Source organism: Chiroxiphia lanceolata, chromosome Z, assembly GCF_009829145.1.
Source record: "Chiroxiphia lanceolata isolate bChiLan1 chromosome Z, bChiLan1.pri, whole genome shotgun sequence".
In the NCBI taxonomy this organism is placed as follows: Eukaryota; Metazoa; Chordata; class Aves; order Passeriformes; family Pipridae; genus Chiroxiphia; species Chiroxiphia lanceolata.
Window position 1 is genome coordinate 17,596,531 of NC_045671.1, and position 17,716 is coordinate 17,614,246.

The following is a 17,716-nucleotide window of genomic DNA, read 5'->3' on the forward strand; positions in this document are numbered from 1 at the left end:
CTGTAACGGAGCTGCAGTCTGGGAGCAGAAGTCTAAAAATGGGTTGTCATGTTCAGAGAGTCACAAAACATCATGGGTGGAGTGCTGGGAAAGAATTTACTATACTGCACTGTCTACACAGGTCTGGAATAGGAAACTTTTCAAAAGTAGCAAGGCTATGTGAATGCAATGTGGAAACTGAAGTGTTGTGACCTTCAGAAAGCTTCCTTCATTTTCCTCAGATTTTTAGAGGTTATTGGAAAGCATTTGTATAGAAGATGTAGCAGGCTGTAACCACAGCTATTCTTAGCCTCCTCTCCACGTCTAGTTTTAGTTGTGCTTGTTCTGAGCCCTCTCTGAGGGCACCTGGGCGTGACCAGTGCATTCTCCACACTCGCCCTGTGCCAAGCCCCAGTGCAGAGTCAGCAGTGCTCTTGCCTGCTCTGTGCTCGTACGCATCGACCTCCGCGAACGGTGGCACCTTCAGGCTTCATGTACAAGTATCATATATGAAAATGTGATTAAAATTAGAGCTGCCTTGCTGTCAGCACGCGAACTTGGGTTGAACTCGGGAGGAAATTAGGGCTGTGTTCCTGCTCAGTTTGCATTTGCTGGGCCGTGCTGGGGCTTGCTCCTCACATTGCAACCGGCAGTCCTGGGCGAACGGGACGGTGACTCCCTGGTCGGTGCAGCGTCCCGGTCCGTGTCCCGGTGTGCCGGCGGAGCGCGGCCACGGCCCCGGTGCCGCAGGAGTTAAAGGCGGCCGGGCCGCGGCGTTGTGCAAAGCCGTGCAGTGAAAAGGAAGTGCATTGCAAAATGCTGAGCTCAGTAAGCTGGCTCCCGGCCAAGCCTGCTCTTCCCTCGCCACAGCTGAGGGCTCCGTGAGTGAGCGAGTTCCCTCCCAGCTGCGGCCCGTGGAGCTGTTCAGGAATGCCGCCGCCTGACGTCAGGGAGTCGAGCCCAGGGACAGGCGGGCAGGCCCGGCCGCGCCCCGGCGCCCGCTCCTCCGCGAAATTCCCGCCCGGCCTGCAGGAGGAAGGCGCAGTTGCTGTTTACTGGGAAAAAGCAAGTGGGCACACACACGCACCGCCGCCCCGGCGCTTTTGTGTTTCGTGTTCGGTGCTGCAGGTGAGTCCCTGGAGAGCTCTGAGCTCTCGAGGTCGCAGGGCTAGAGGGTGTTGAGGGGCGGGGTATGCCCGCCGCCGGCGGAGCTCCTGCCCTGCCCTGCCCTGCTGTCCATCGGGTGACAGAAGCGCCGCAGCAGTAAGGCACCATGGTGCCATCACAGCCCCATGTTTCTTGAGTTATGGGAAAGGTTATGTAGGAAGGTATTTGGAGAGTGGCAAGTGTTTAGCTTTCCGTTAGAAATTAGTAAAATTATGTTGGATTTGATTGCCTTCTGGGTGATTTTCCTTCAGCTCTTTAATTGGGCTTAGGGCAGATCTGTGCTTCTGGATTATTATGAAACAAATGCTGAGAATGATTATATCTGGAAAGTATCCAGGCTGTTGAAGAGTGACAGAAAGCATGTTTCACTATCAGCCTTACTGGCAATAGAGGTAAGTGGAACATTACTTAAAATATTTCCCTTTTAAAATGGATTTTGGGAAACATGTTGATTGCAGAGACTTCTCACCTGCCTCGATTCTTGCTAAGCAGATCCAGGCAACTTCTTTGAAGCTCCTCTCTTGGTCTTTTAATTCAGTTTTTTTGGACCTACCTTTCCTCCTATAATCAGTCTTGTTACTTGTAGTCTTTACTATTAAAATCTGCAAAACTTATGAGGCAGTGTTTATCATTACAGGTCTCTGGTCAGTGTGCACTTGTTGAAGCGGTCTAATGCTGTTGTAAATTAGAGGTAAAGGCTGCAGGACTCCATTCAGAATTTAAATATAAATACATGATGGACTTTTCTAACTAATACTTCTGTGAAGGAGAGGTGAAGTGGAAAAAAAACCTCAAGAGAAGCCCATTTTTCTTTCCTCTCCTGCTTTTCCTGTTCTGTTAATGATATTGCAGATATAGGTGGCATACCTGTTCCTAGTGGCAAGGAAGACAAATGAGAGGACAGTCAGCAGACTGGAAATAAAAATTTTTGTAACTGTTAAAAACTTGTTTGTGCAAGGCAGGTCTAGTTCATGAAATTCATTGTCAGATGGTGTTGGGGCCAAGTCTTAACCAGACCCAAAAAAAGACCAGAAATACTAGTATGGAAAAGACCTTTTAAAATTTGAGACATCATCTAGTCAGTGGTTGAGGCTTTAGGAGTCAGAAGTAGTAAATTTTTTCTGTCCTGCTGATGTGCTGCATGACTCTGGGTGAGTCACTCTTATGTATATTGCTTTCTCCACTGTCCTTTTCCTGTCTTGTCTGTTGGAGATTATTAAATTTTGTGAGTGCTGCTGGACAGTGCATACCACAGTGGTGCCTCAAGTTCTGTCTGGGCCATCTGGACAGTAGTAATACAGTAGTGTGACTACTAGGAAGCCTCTAGGTTGCCTCTGTGAATCAGACTAATTTACACCTCTCATTCCAGCAAGCAAATCTGGGATTTCCTCTTGAGCTGTAAAATGACTAAGTCTAGTTAAATGCAGCATAAACCATATAAAACAAAAGTTTGGAGCTTTCAAACTTTCTAAGTATTGTAGGCTATTTAACAGAAATTGCCTACACTGGGTTTGAGCCACGAGAAACTCACTGTAGTTCTACATTTCTGGAAAGAATAGGCAACACATAAAGCTTAACATTTACTTCTCAAATTCATTGTCAGAGGTTTAATTTGATGTGTGGAGATGGATTTTACTAGAATATCTACCTAAGCATGATTTTAAAAAAAAAATTAGATCTATGAATTAACAGAAACCATGTTGGTTGTATAGTTAGTTTTCATTGGTGTTATGGTATATGTGTTCCTCATCTTTCATGTTTCACTTCTCTTAAAGCCTGTTTTTATGTTCAGTTATATTCCTTGCTCAAGTACCTCAAAGTTCCTTGTCATCCTGACTCATAGTGAACCTAGAAGCAGTTGAGAGAGAGAGGCCCTTGTCCTTTAAATAAGGGAAGTGAATCTAGTAATGTATCCACTAAGAAGTTCTGTGGAGCACAGCATTTACTGTAACTCTGAAAAAATGCCCAACCAACCAAACACAAACAAACCAGTGAAACCAACCAACCAAAAACCAAAAGTATAGAGCAGCACTGGTGCCCGAGTGGCACACGTTTTTCCGTTATTGCTCTACTGGCTGATGGTCCTGTCTTGTACAGGCTCTTGTCCATCCATCCTGATGCAGTATTAGCAATTTAGCACAATGTTAATGTAAGTGTGCAGGAAGAAAACAGCAAAAGGCTTCTTAAAAAGCTAAAACAATGTAGTACCAACCCCTTTGCTATTACAGCTGTTGTGTCCCTCTGATAATGGGCAGAGAGGAAACTCTGTCAAGAGATCAAACTCCCGTGTATGTACTAGCTGCTTTCCCAGGATGATTTTCATTTCTGTGACAGTGTATTAAGTGCCATGTTGGGTTTTTTACCTGTGTCAGTTACTTTGGCAAAGGAGTGCTTGGGCTAAATTTGTGTTCTTGTTTTAAGTTTTAATAACTGAAGAAATTTGAAACACAGCATGTTCTTGCCTCACTTCTTTTTCAGAGGCATACACATGCAACTTCTACAGAAACTACTTTAGCAAGGGCTCTGATTAAGACACCACTTCTTGTTCCCCTCCTTTCCCCCACTAGGTCTTTGGGGACATCCCATCTGGTGAACTTCTCATAGGTTGCGATTGGTCCCCCTGTGAGAGTCTGGGGGCTCAGAGGTGATTGGGTGCCAGGGCAGTGTTCCCTGGAGAGCCAATCACCGTCCATGTTGTTCGCTTCTGCTCAAAATCATATATCACAGCACCAGAAGCTGCTGGCAATCTTGGTTGTTTTGCTGTTGGTGTCTGCTGCGTGTAGGTGTTAAAGGCCAGGGGGTGGCTGGGCTCCCTCTCTCCCCCTCCGGGGTGAAGAGAGGAGCCCTGCGGCCCCCCCCTAACTCTGCCTAGGCCAGAGTTAGAGACAGCATTGGAATGAGTGTGTGTTTGTGAGGGATGTGACTCACAAACAACTGGTAAGTGGGAGAGAGAGAGAGGCAGGCCCTGCGGCCAGGCCCTCTTCTTCTTTCCCCCCCCCCACCTTTGCAACCAAGCTGTAGAGGAGGGCTGTTTTTTCCCTCTCGCTATTCAGTGAGAGTGGATGTGAGGCTCAGCATTGAAGCAGAGCCAAGTGGACGGGCCAGAGGAGGCTCGATTGCTAGGGAGAAAATCCCAGGCAAGAATTGGAGACGGACCCCCCAGAGAGAGAGGGAGAGAGGGGCCCGGAAGACGTCTCTGCCGTGGTCTAAAACGCAGGACAACCGAAAACCTGAAGGAGGAATCAACGTTCCCAGACACAGACGCTTGATAAGCTGAACTACACTGCAGCAGCCTTTGAACATCGAGAGGGAGAGATCACACAGCAGCAGAAGAGCAAGGACTCAAAGCTATTTTCTTGGACTTCGTGAGGAGGAGAGACTGCAACAAACAACTGGAACTTCTGGAACTTGGTGAGGGGGGCAAGCCCAGAACACTCCCACAAGAGGGAGTGGTTACTTTCCAGCCTTGAAAAGCTTCTTTCTGGACTGAAGTTAAAGGAAGGGGCTAAAAGGACTGACAGAAATGTAATATATATATAGTTGCTTTTAGTTTGTACAGTGTATTTATTTGTGTAAATAAATGTATATACTTCCCCCTTCCCCTACAGAAGCTTCTGGTCTGAAAGTTTCCCTCCGGTGTTAGGATAAATTGTGGGAAGGGGTGGGGGAAAGCCTGGAAATTGGATTTTTGGATTTCTAATGTGGCTCAAACTGCCACAGAACTCCTGCAGCCAGAGAGCTGAGAGCAGAACACTCACAGCTGGTGGATAAATTAGGAATAGTAAATTAGACAGCTGTTTGATTAGGTAAGAAAATAACACCCAACAGAACCAGTTTCCTTAGTATTATGAGCAGCCAAAAGTCATGTGTTTTTAAGTGCAGCAAAGGCATTTCTAGTAATTCTGATGAGAATACTATGCAGAAGATGAGAGTGAAAGCTTTCCAAGTGTCTCCTTCCTCCCCTCCCTCCACTTTTTTTCATGTGCCATAGCACAAAAAAAGGCTTTGTTTTGCTGCTGTTTTTCAATTTACATGGGGTGGGGGTGGAAATGCCCCTCTTAAGCTTTAAAATATCAGAATGGGTTTGTTAGTTGTTTGATGTTGGTTTTGGTGGGTTTTTTGGTGGGTTTTTTTTCCCCTCTCCTCTCTGGTGTGGTGAATCAGGAGGATGAAAATCTCTTCTTGATGGTTTCCTTGACAGGATTTGGACATTGTAGTGGTGACAAATAAACAACTTTTCAGTCTCATCCCATTTGCTGCATATCATTTCCTTTTCCATTTCTCTTTCCGCAGACACTTGGCAGCTTTTGCTTCAGATCTGTCTGCCCAGCATCCCATATTGTCCCTACACCAGGATGTGAGCCATTGTGACAGTATAATTGGTGCCCTTTGCCAGGAGATCCTGGGACATTGCAGGAGTCTCAACTGAGCAGGAACAAGGAGGAACTGAATGTTAATGTGTCTGGGAACCCCATGGCAAATGCAGTGCGTGGCTCAGAGAACACTGTGGCGCAATGTAGACTTGATGAAGGTGGCTGGCTTGACTGTCATATTATGTACATTTTTCTCTAATGACTCAAATAACAGCAAAATAACTGTCTGCAGGGGACTGTGGCTATATGAGTAAATGGAGCATTTTCTTAAACTTTTGTTAAAATGTCTTTTCAGTCCCTGTAGTAAGTTTGTTAACATTGAACTCTCGTATCTTTTGATTCAAATCTTGTTTTGAATTTTGTACCTTTTTAATTGGAATTTTTATTTGACCATATTCCACTTTTTTACCTTACTCAGTAAAATATAAGCTGCATTTTATTACCTTCTGTATGTAAACGGCATAGCTTATTTTGCTGAGTCTATCTTTTGTGAGCATACCAAAAGCAAGACAACAATTGGTGTGGTTTGGATGTCGCTGGCCTGTGGTAACAGGAGGCCCAGAGGTAGAAAAACCGAGATCCTGTGCAGTTAAAAAGAATTTAGTTAAGAGATTTGTGTCCTCTTTCTTGTTAATGGCTTCTGATGGCTCAAGTATCAATGATTACATACCAAGAAACATGGTATAACCTTGTTCTAGCCTTGAAGTGTATTCACAGAGCTGCTTGGTGCTAGCTGGCAAATTCTTTTAATAGTGTGGTACTTAAGTCACAGAGATACTGTAATAGTACATTGAGATACAGTGTTGTCTGCATTCCTCTACTGCTTTGAGATTTGTTGTATCTGTAGGAGCAGACTGGAAGAGTAAGGTCTTGGTTTCAGCTTCGGGACATCTTGGAAACTTCCTCTTGAAGTTCAGTTATGCTGTTTGAAGTGACAGTTGCTGCACAGATCCTTACAATCGACATATTGTTGTAAAGCTAACTGGAATTAAAAATAATAAGGAAAAATATTCACAAGTTTTGTTCCTGCCTGTCTGATATTAAACTACAGTGGTTTTAATAAAAGTTTATTAAAAACCTATTAGCTGAAAAATGGGTAATGTAAAGTACAGTATCTGGGGGTTTGTGCTGATAATGGCACAAAAAAAATAATTCCTGTGTGTTCAGAAACAACTTCTATGGGTAGCTCTGTAATAATACTCACTCTTCCGTGCATTCATATTTCAACAAATAACACAAATAACAATCACAGGAAAATGACAAAGCAGCATTTTATAAGCAAATCTATGCAGGCTTCTTTGCTCAGTGCTGTTCTTTTCCCTGTTTTGGCAAAAAGTAATGAGAGATACTCTTTACGTTGACAGGTGGGAACATGAAGAAATTTTTGCCTTTGCTTGCCTGCATAAGGATCTGTTGTATGAAATTTTTTTGTTGCCTTCAAAACAACAGCTGTGTTTTGTACTACCAATTTACATTTTTTAAATGTGAACCAGTGCCTAGCAACATACAGGCAATGCTTTTGCTGCTACAGATTACTGTCCCAGAGTGTATACTATCTGGCTGTTAGGTGAGCAGCATTGTGAAGTGTCTTCATTTCTGTGAGTCTTGCCCTGGCTGGAAGTGAATTGTTACATTTGGCAATGGGGTATTTGAGCTATGGGGCATCCTGAGTCTCAAAAAGTTCTGTGAAAGAACAGAGAGGAGGTGGATATTTTTTTGTTTTTATGGTGAATGTGACTTGTTTTTCTTAAATAGAAATTTCTCCTTGAATGGAGCATGAAAACCCAATTCCCGGTAAATTCTGAGTGATACTCTTTGGCAAGCAGGAAAAGTTTCCCAGAGCGCTTGCCAATCTAAACATCTTGTGTGTGTGCTACTTTGGTCTCCTCCTGCTGTCTCACCTCTTTGATACAACTTAGTTGGCACTGGCTTTGCCAGTTGCTGTTGTGCAGGCTGCTGGAGTTGAGCTGGTGCTACTATTGCTTGGGAATTACAGCCTAAAATTACAGTCTCTTTACCCAGCAAGACCACTATGTAGCAGGGAACATTATCTGCAGTTTGTTGTCCTGGGACAACATCTACTCCCATCTACTGGGAGGGGGAAACGAATGCAATGCAGCCCAATAGATTTTGAAGAGCTGGAGGGAGCAAATGACCAGGTATGAGCTTTTGCTCGAACTGTACCTGATTGGAATAATTTGAGTTCAGCATGATTTTTTGTGATGAATATTTGCAGTTTTGTGAATGGCTTGTTAGCTTGTAAGGTTTTCAGAGAAATGCAATTCTTAGTTTAGCTGGTGGTACTTATAAAGAGTTGATGAAAACCACAGGTGCTTTTGGAGGTAGAAGGCCTGGTATTAGAGAGTCTGGTCCCAAACAGTTATGGTTATCTAGTTTAAAAGCACATAGGCTTTGTTTATTACTTTTAAAAACCCAACACTTATTTATTATATAAATAATTGTATTAGTTATGAATAATGATGTAGTTTATTAAAATCAAGACTATCAAGATGAGCAGTATTGTGTTAATGATGGCAAGTCAGTGCAAAGCATGCTTGGAAGCTGTTTCTGTCACTGGGGATTTCACATTGTGAATACTGGAGCTTGTCTCTGCGGAGGGGAGGGAGAAAGTTGTATATGATATGCCAAAGAGTATTTCTTCAGCAGTTAAAGATTATTTTTGTTTGACACCATTTGAATTACCTGCTTTGTTTGTGAGGTTTAATTAAGATATAGTCAGCTTGTGCTGACAGGAATGTAAAATCAATGCCTGATTTGCCTGAGGAAAAGGCTCTTTTTCGTTTTGGTGTCTGGCTATGTATTTTTTGTTAAAGAAAAAATCATTAGCAATTTAGAGAGCAGAAGCAAATAGCCATTTTTAAAATTCATTTCCTCAAATGTTAATTTGATGCTTTGAGGCATAAATGACCTTTCTAACCAGGCCAAACTTGTCAAACAAAGAAATGATCGAAATAAGCTGCTTTGTTCTAATACAACAGGCTGCCTTTCAGGGAGAATTTCAAAACAATTCTCCCTCCTCGCTTTTGAACAGCATTAAATATTGTCTTCTGCTAAATTTGAATTCAGATTTATGTGCATCATTGCAGAGATGCTGAGGGAATCCAGAAAACCTGTGCAAATTCAGCTACAGACTTCAGCTCCTAGAACCCAGGGCAAGTGAATATGTTTTCACCCACAGCTACCCCAGCTGGTATTACTTAGCACTGGAAAAAGTTAGATGTGAGTCAGAAGCTGAGGGGAGGATTAAAAGGGTATTTCTTTCTTGCCACGGAACTGCAGAGTGAGAGAGAAAGAGGGGAGAAAAGAAATAAAACTATCAGCACTCTTGAAACCTTTCGTATAAGTATTTAGGTGGCTGTATGCACCTTGAAGGTCAGATTTAAAAACTAAATATAAATATTTCCTGACTACTAGCGATTTCATTGAGACTGGAACTGTGATTAAGTCTATCCTGTATGAACAGGAAAAACACTGGTTGCATCAGTGATAACTCTATCATTGTCAGATATACCAGAGAAAAGAAATACAGAAAAGGTCAAGGTGGAAGATACAAGGCAATATCAAAAATAAATGTCTTTATACAAGATAATGCATTCTTTTCTACCTCTATGCAAAAAGAAGATAAACTAAATTTGGTACTCGAATAACATTCTTCTCTATCAGATGTGCTTGTAACAACTGAAATTAATCTCTTGAAAGGGTGATATGTTTCTGAAGGAAGCATCACAGTGTAAGCTTTTTCTTTAGGATATGAATAGTATTCTGGTGTTGCTGTTCTTGTTTTATTGCTTGGCTATTTTTGCTTACCCATATTTTCTCTTTGCTAACATTGATTGGTGTAAAAAAAGGAGTATCTAATTATTGAATTTCTTCCAACTTCAGAAATTGAAGTATGTCCTTTAAATATTTGCTGTTTTTTCCTATTACTTACCTGACCAGAGATTTACCTGGCATGTTCTTCTGTATATCTATCTACAGCACAATCCTGATATAAGTTTCTCAGATAAATGTGAGAAGGTAGCACTCGTCATTTTCAAATACTCAGCAGCTGAGCAGTATCATAAAATCTCTGTTCATTAATATTTGGTTGCTTGAATCTTTTATGTTAGGTTTTATTTTATCTTAGGGATGAAAAGCAGAGCATGGTATGCAAATATTTGAGGAAAGTTAATGTGATTCCTTAAGTTTTTTCATTGTGGGGTTTTTTTTTTAAGATCTTCTGAAAGCTGTTTTGTATAAGATGGAAAAAAGAGAAGATACTTACCTGTTTGCTTTTTCTCTTGGCTTAGTAGAGGGTTCATATATAACCCCTAATGATAACTTTTCTGACACTTCAGGATCCATTCATGAAGGTATTTTACTTTGATAGACTCACTGATTTCTATGCATATTACATGATCTTCTCATAAAATTAGGTTGTGTTAGATTTTTTGATTGCTTATGGTTTATGGTTCTTTTTGTTTTGATTCCTAAGAAGAAGAAGCTGTTCTTGTGGCCTGAAATTTTGTACAAAGCACTTAAGTCCGATCAGGCTAAAACTTGGCCAGATGCTATACTTGTGTGGATTGAAACATATCACTTCTTATAGAGACTTAAGTTTATCTGACTCAAGAGAGAGGAGAAACTGAAGTAAAAGTCTAATTATTGCTTCAAAAAATACTGAATTCTTTTTGAAACATCAACCTGTGAACAAATTTTAGGTCACAAAATTCTGTTCTCTGGAAGAGAACAAAGAGATCTTTCTTTTCTACTGCAGTGTCTTGCAAGATCACCCTGCAGAGCTGTTCTGGGCGGTAAAGTGCTTGATCAGTCTGAGATGTTCATTCAGATGTAAAAACAAGCTGTGACTGCCACAAGGAATGTGTATGCATGTACCAAACCAGGCAGAGTTGCTTGTGGAAAACAGCCAACAGCACATAACTCGACTTATTGACATAAGTATGAACAACACTTTTTAATTATCCCATAGCTTACTAAGTTTGCAGTTGAGTCTGGTAGTTGATCCAGATTGCTGTCAGACAATATTTTCTTGCACACAGACACATATGCTTTTGCTTTAAATTTGTGCAAGTATTTCAGTTCTGGTTGTGCATGTCTTAAGCAACCGCTAGATTCTATTTTATTTGGTTATGTGAGTACTGAAACGACTAATAAGTGTCTGGATGGAGCTTTACGTGATGTTTAAAGCACAGCGGAACTTGGGAAAAAACCCAAAAAGCTGCTGCAAGTATGCTATCATTGGCTTTTATGCAGTCAAAGCTTATCTGCTGTCTGAGACCACAGCCTTTTTTTTTTTTTTTTTTTTAAAGAGATTGAATTCCTCTACATGCCATACACCTATAAGATATCTACACATTAATCTTCTGAAAATGCTTCTTCACCTGTTTGGCCTTAAGGGTGTTTTGTGCTGCCATGACAACTCAGTCACAAAGAGCCTTGAGTTTGTGGTTTCCAAGCCTGATTAATACAATGTACTGTAATTAGGAATAGGAAAAAACCCCACAGACTCTTTTCCAATTTAAATATTTCCACTGCTCCCAGGACTTCCACAGCTTTCATTGTGCATTGTTTCGGGTTAGTCATAACTGAAATATTTATTTTGTTGAGTGTGGGTTGGACACTGGGAAGAGCCCCTGGAATTCATCGGACCTTTCAGCCTCTGAACAGCATAGTTTTGGGGTCTCTTTGAGAGGGCTCTACGATTTGCTCTGTACCCTAAGAATGACCGGAGGTACTACAATAACAGCATTTCCTGTGCCGTTCATATTTCTGTAGCACCAGTGCTTATCCAGAAGGGAATTAGACATAATACAAGCAATATGACTTACTTTGCTCTTGGCGTATTCTTTAGTCACTGTTACTTCTTTCCTGTGATAGTGTCAGTGGGAAATGAGTTGGTGAAGAACATTAAAGCACTGAAATGGAAAAGACAGCAAAACACAAAGCTAGATATATTTAATTTTTCTGGTATAATGGTAACTGGTTTGATAAAATAGTTTTAGAGTTTTCTATTTTTTAATGTGAATTACTAAATCACATTACTTTTTTTTTTTTTTTTTTACTACAGCTGCTGTAGAAATGTGTACACAGCTAGTGTTTTGGTAAACAAAGCCTAGTAGCCAGATGGCAGGAATACTTAAAAAGTTGAGTGACATGGTTTGGGAAACATCCAACTGGAATATGCTGCATTTTGCTAGGTACCTTAGATTTAGTACATATGAAAGACTTTAGAAGTGTTAACACTGCACTGGCTTGAAAAAACAAATAGACTATTACATAGAATACAAATAATGTATTGTATGTATTGAAGTACATTGAAACTTGTAGTTGATTCTTTCTGATAGGTGATCCAAACTGCTGTCACACTGTATTTAGTTACACGTAAACAGATGTGCTTGTGTTCTAAGTTCGCTGAGCTGTTCCAAACTTAGTGATGCATATTTTAAACAACGGTTAAATACTATATTTCAAATAATTTCTGTTTTCATGAAGACTTAAATTTTTCAATGGGTCCTTTCCTCACCCTTACTCTGTTCCATCGTCCTACTTGAAAGTTTGAGACTTGGTACATTTGGCTAGCTGTTATATGACTGGAGAACTTTGAAGGAAGAAAAATATGCAGGGTGTGGATGCTCAGAGTACTCTGCTGTTCTTTTTATATTTTTAATCTGTTGAGTAACTGTTTACCATGGTGCATTAAAAGAGTCAGCTTACTGGTTTTGCCTGATTTCTGTAAGTAGGCTATAGACTGAAGATTATTAGCATCAACTTAGACACAGTAAAACTTACTGGGAGGTAATGAAGTGGATCCAGCTCTTGGTGACCCAGCTAGGGGAAAATACAGTCCTTAAGGTATTAAGCAGCAAAATAACTTCTTCCAAGACATGAAGCATCATCAATAAATGGTGGCTTTCTGGCTTTATTAAAACTAGGGTCTTCCTGCAAGGTTCCCTGCCTCTTTTTCCTCCCTTCCCCTCCTTTTGATGTGGGAAAAGTCTGGGCTGTGCAATAGCCGAGGCAAAGCCACACAGCCCCCACCCCCCATCCTGTCTAGACTGCCTGTTTCTCATGCACTGCTTTTTGGAGTAGAGATTACTCCCAGGCTGTGCCGCTCACTCCTCCATGAGCAACAGCATGGGCTCTTTTCCTCCCTTTGTTTGCAATTCACCTTCTGTTGGTGTTAAGACAACCTTTGTCTGAGATGGGTCAGTTTGCCCTGCAAACTTTTTCCATATGAACCTCTGCTTGTCAGAGCGCAGCAGATAGGAATCAGTTTTTGGCAGCTGCCACTTGATGCCCATCTGGGGCTCGGAGAGGCTGGGATTCATAGGGGCACTCCTCCAGGATAACTGTCAGCCTTGACGTGGCATAGCCCACTCTGCTGTCCTGCCCACTCTGCTGTCCTACCATGCCTTTTCACTGTCATCCCTCAACACAACACTGTTCAATCCATGATAAAGGGAGAATATCTATATTGCACCCTCCCTGCCCTGTGCAGACAATTTTTGTAGATTATGAATATAAATAATACTCTAGTGCTGCAAACATTAGCAAACTGCCTCTGGTGTGTTGGAAGTTTTTCTCTGCCCTTTGAAGTGGTCAAAGAGTAGACTAGTGGTGTGAAGCATCCAAGTGATGGAATGAGAGGCTTCCTTACAGGGGAGTCTTTTGAGTTCTGAGGACAACAAAGCAAAACAAATTCATAAGGTTATTGGAAGGATAGGTACTTAGTGAGACTGCAGTTATTTTCTGTGTCTTTGTTACCCTGAAAGAAGAGCAAGAAGGAAAGTTTTCTTTGCTTTCAAGAAAGATGTTTTCTTACTGGAGAACTCCAGGCCAGGAGCTCTAAATCCAAAATAATGTTGTTCTCTCTTCGTTAAGGCTTTTTTACTTGCTTAACAAATAATTACACAAGGAAAAAAATTGGTTAGATAGTTAGTTTTCAGTTCAGTTTATTGCCGATTTCACTATTAACTCTGAAAGAATAACTACAAGTAGTATTTGGTCAGATGGTAGAACATTTTAAAAGTAATAATTTCTTAATAAACCACCATTTCACTAGAGCAATAGATCCTGCAAATGTCATCAGAAACACTTTGTTTGACTGTGAAAATGAGGTCATAGAAAAATTTCCTGTCAAAATGTGGTAAACACTAAGGTTGTAGGGACAGTAGATGAAAAACAAAATCCCAGGAATTCACCTGAAATAGAAATAATGCCATGGCTTTTCCAGCATTCACTTATTTGGAAGACAGACTGAAGAGAAAATATGAAGGTTATGTCTCGTAATATCCTGGACAACTGGACAATTTCTTTTTTTTTCTATTCAGCATTTTTTCAGAAATGAAGTATTATCCTGCCTTAAATGGTGTTTTCTTCAGCTGTCTTGTTTTTCATGGTCTAGAAGGTTTGTAATTTCCATTGCCCTCTCACGTAAAGAGCAGCCATCATCCTTCAAAACCAATTATCCAAACAATGACATACTTACTCTTAAAAAGAAAATAAATTCTTTTTCTAACCAGTTTTATTGCTGGCAGGAATACTTTAAAATCATATTACATTTCCTAAGCCAGAATATAACAGATCCATTTTCTACTTGATGAATTTTGTGTAGATGAATTTAAAAAAATTATATAAATTAATTTCTTTTAACAGAGTCTTGGTTCTGCTTCATGATTTTGGTATTCAGACTGTGTTCCGTTCTGCAGTTCCGCCCTGGTACAGTCTTCTCTGCAATCCATACTCTTGATCAGCAATGTAGAGCAGACAGCAGCCTGTTTAAGCCTGCTGATACCTTTATGCTCTCAGGCAATGGGGTGATGCTCTGCTTTACAAAATTCTCAGGGCAGAGTTTGAATTGCTCATCAGAGGAGCCTTCATGTGTGTATTGGGTGAGCAGAAAGGCCCAGTCCACCTGAGTCCTTTTTGTCCTTACAAATGAAGGCTGTCTACTTCCTAAATAAAGAAAGGAAGGTTAGGAAAGCCTTAGGCATCCTGTCATATTGAAACAGTGGGGTATTTGAGTATCATGTGCTCATAACAGAAAAGACAAAACTAGATTGAGACTCTATCTGGCCAGTAAGGGCTGTCTGCCACTCCTTGCTCATTTGTAAATTCATTTGTAGCGTAGAACAAGGAGAATGGATTAGTTAGAATTTTGTTCCTAATATCCTAAAGCAGCCTGTGGGGATACTTAAGTGTAGTTATAGCTCCCAAATATTCCTAACGTCAAAACAGTCTGAAAACTAATTCTAGAGCAAATGTCTGCCTGCATAACCGTGAGTGCTTAGTTGAGATAAAGCTTGTTTTAACTATATATATCAGAATCTCCTTTGCTTTGAATTTACGTTCTCCCTCCAACAGAGAGCAGATTGTCATTTACTCCAAATCAGATTTAAAACAGTGTTTCTCAGAGGGCATCACTTCAGTTATGCAGATCAGATTAATTTCCTGTGCTTACGCTTCTTTGGAAATATGTAATTCAAGTCAAAATCTGAGGTGGCAACCATAGATGTTAGTGCTTGCTGCCTTCTCGAGTAGATGCACAATCATTTTGCCACCTGAAATAACTGTGTTCATAATCAGTTTTCCCTGAATGAGGTGTAGGAGAGGATTGTTGGGACTGTCTTAAGATGACATTTGGCATAGGAGCATATTGAAGTTTTTCCTGAAGGGCATGAAGCATGTGACATACATGTGCTGGTCCCACACTTGACTCCAAAACATTCTAGCTTGAAACTTTTGATTTATTTTTTTTTTTTCCTCTGAGGTGGTGTGCTATGTCAACAACATGATTTATAACTGCATGTGGTAGAACTTAGTGCTAGTACTGTGACCATCTTCTAGAAGAAAGAATAAAGTCTGTTGCAAAAGCTACTGCTGTAATATGAGTACTCACATTTCTGGTGGCCAGAGTAGCCTGGAGCATGTGTCCCACCAGTTGTAAAGATATGATTCTCTTTCCAATTCAATTCATATCAAAACAGTGTAAGAGTATAGACTGGGGAGAGAGACCTAGGAAAAGAACTAAATTAGTAGTGGAGGCCAGAAGCTTGCCTCACCCTGAGTCCTTGGGTCTTTTGGTCTAGAATAGTCTATGAGCTGCTTATTTGTTTGGGGCTCTGTTACAAGGAACACCGGGGAGGCAGCCTGTAAAAAGTACAGTGTTTTTCAAAGGCAATAATGCTACTTAAGAGCACATAATATCTGAACAAACTCCATTAAACAGCATATAATTCTGCACATTATGCAGTGGCATTAAATATACATATTAGTAAGGAAGCAGATGCTGTAGTTGTGAAATTGCCCTGTGAAATAGGAGTCTTTTGCAGCAGGGTGCTGCTCTGTGTGGGACTCCTTCACATGTAATGAATAGCTAATTTCAGCTCGATAGTCCATGAGCAACCAAAGGGGATCAGGGAGGGGTAGAGTGTTCCAGCAGCCCAAACCAGCAGGATGTGCTGAGATGTGCTTTTAAGGGAGCAACATTTCTGAACTCTTAGGGGTAAACTCATAAAGAGGGATGCTGTCGTGGTTTAGCCCCAGCTGGCAACTAAGTCCCACATAGCCAACTGCTCGTTTGCCTGCAGTGAGATGGGGGAGAGAATCAGAAGACTAAAAGTGAGAAAACTTGTGGATTGAGGTACAGACAGTTTAGGTAAAGCAAAAGCCAAGCGAAGGAAAATAAGGAAATCATTCACTGCTTCCTGTGGCAGGCAGGTGTTCAGCTGTCTTCAGGAAAGCAGGGCCCCATCGCGCTGTAACAGTGACTTGGGAAGAAAAACGTCATCACTCCAAATGTCTCCTCCTTCCTTCTTCCAACCTCTTTATATGCTGAGCATGACACCATATGGGATGGGATATCCCTGTGGTCAGTTGGGATCAGCTGTCCCAGCTGTGTCCCCTCCCAGCTCCTTGTGCACCCTCAGCCTCCTTGCTGGTCGGGTGGAGTGAGGAGCAGAAAAGGCTCTGACTCTGTGTAAGCACTGATCAGCAACAGCTTAAACATCTCTGTATTATCAGCATTGTTTCCAGTGCAAATCCAAAAGAGTAGTCCATGCTACCTGCTATGGAGAAAATGAACTCTACCCCTGCCAAAACCAGCACAGATGCTCAGCTGTTTGTATTCAAACTGAGGAATTGTTCAGCAAAGGGACAAGTGGGCATGTCAAGTGCCTGTTGCAGGGATGAGATGGTGATAGATTTAAGTGTCTCATCAGAGGTAGTAGATGTCTTGTTTTCTACTTCTTTTCATGTGTGCAACCAGCAGATGAACTAAAAATAAAAAAAGGCATACATAAGAATTGACACTGAAAAGGTGAGCAATGATTTCCCTCATCACTCTTTCAAAATATATGAGAATGCTTTTTGATCCGATTAATGTAGATCGCAGATTGGGAGATTCAACTAGCACTGCACATTTTACAGGCGTTGTTTTGTGAGAGCTCAGATATAGGAGTTTTCTTCATAAGAAACAGGATTTCCTTGCTGCATACCCTGCAAGCTGGATATTCCAGGTTCGTTGCTGACGTCATTATGTGTTTTTAAAGTATTTTGAAAACAGTTGGTCTGATGTTCAAATATTTGTGTAGGAAACGGACCCCACTTAACCTTAAAACATCAACATTGCTAGTTAGGACCAAGCTAAGTCTGTGAATCTGAAATGTTAAGACTTGCTTGGAGAATAAGAAAGGCAGGAGATACATCCAAGTATGGTGTGCCACACTCTCATCCAGAGATTTAGACTGCAGAGAGGAAAGACAGATTTCTAAGGAAGTTGCTTGTATCTCCTGATATCTGGCTCACTCCTTATCAGAGGAGGAAGCCTCCTGTTTTACTAAGTAAACAGGAAAAGCCATATGTAGGGAATGGTAACCCTTGCTACGTAGTCTGTTTGATTTCCCCTGGTATAGTGAATGACCTGTTTGAACCACGTCTCAGTAGATAATCTAAATCATAATTGACTTTCTGGAAGCATAGTGCTAGTTAAACAGTTCTTTTCCTTCCAATTTGTCTGAAGAGGGTATGTATGGACTTTGGGCATCATAATTTTAAAATATGGACAGCTCTGACAAAGTACCCAGTTGTCTTCCTTCAAATTACACTACTGAGATAGAGCAGGGGAAATCTGCAGAAAGGGGTGGGGATGTTGTTGCAGGGGACAAGGCAGAGAGCAT

The 17,716-nt window shown here is 41.1% G+C and overlaps 1 protein-coding gene across 5 annotated transcripts in view; it reads left to right on the forward strand.

Moving 5' to 3' along the window:
• The window catches only part of ZSWIM6 (zinc finger SWIM-type containing 6), a 109,646-nt gene that overhangs the window by 31,475 nt on the left and 60,455 nt on the right, over nt 1–17,716 (forward strand). The window contains exon 1 of one of the 5 annotated variants that reach the window (XM_032674985.1): nt 967–1,107. The exons of 3 other annotated variants lie outside the window; for them this stretch is intronic. The gene's annotated coding sequence lies outside the window, so the exon portion shown is untranslated. Of the gene's footprint in view, nt 1–966; nt 1,108–7,535; nt 7,679–17,716 lie in introns of those variants that run through there. One more of the 5 variants, XM_032674986.1, reaches the window with a different exon arrangement.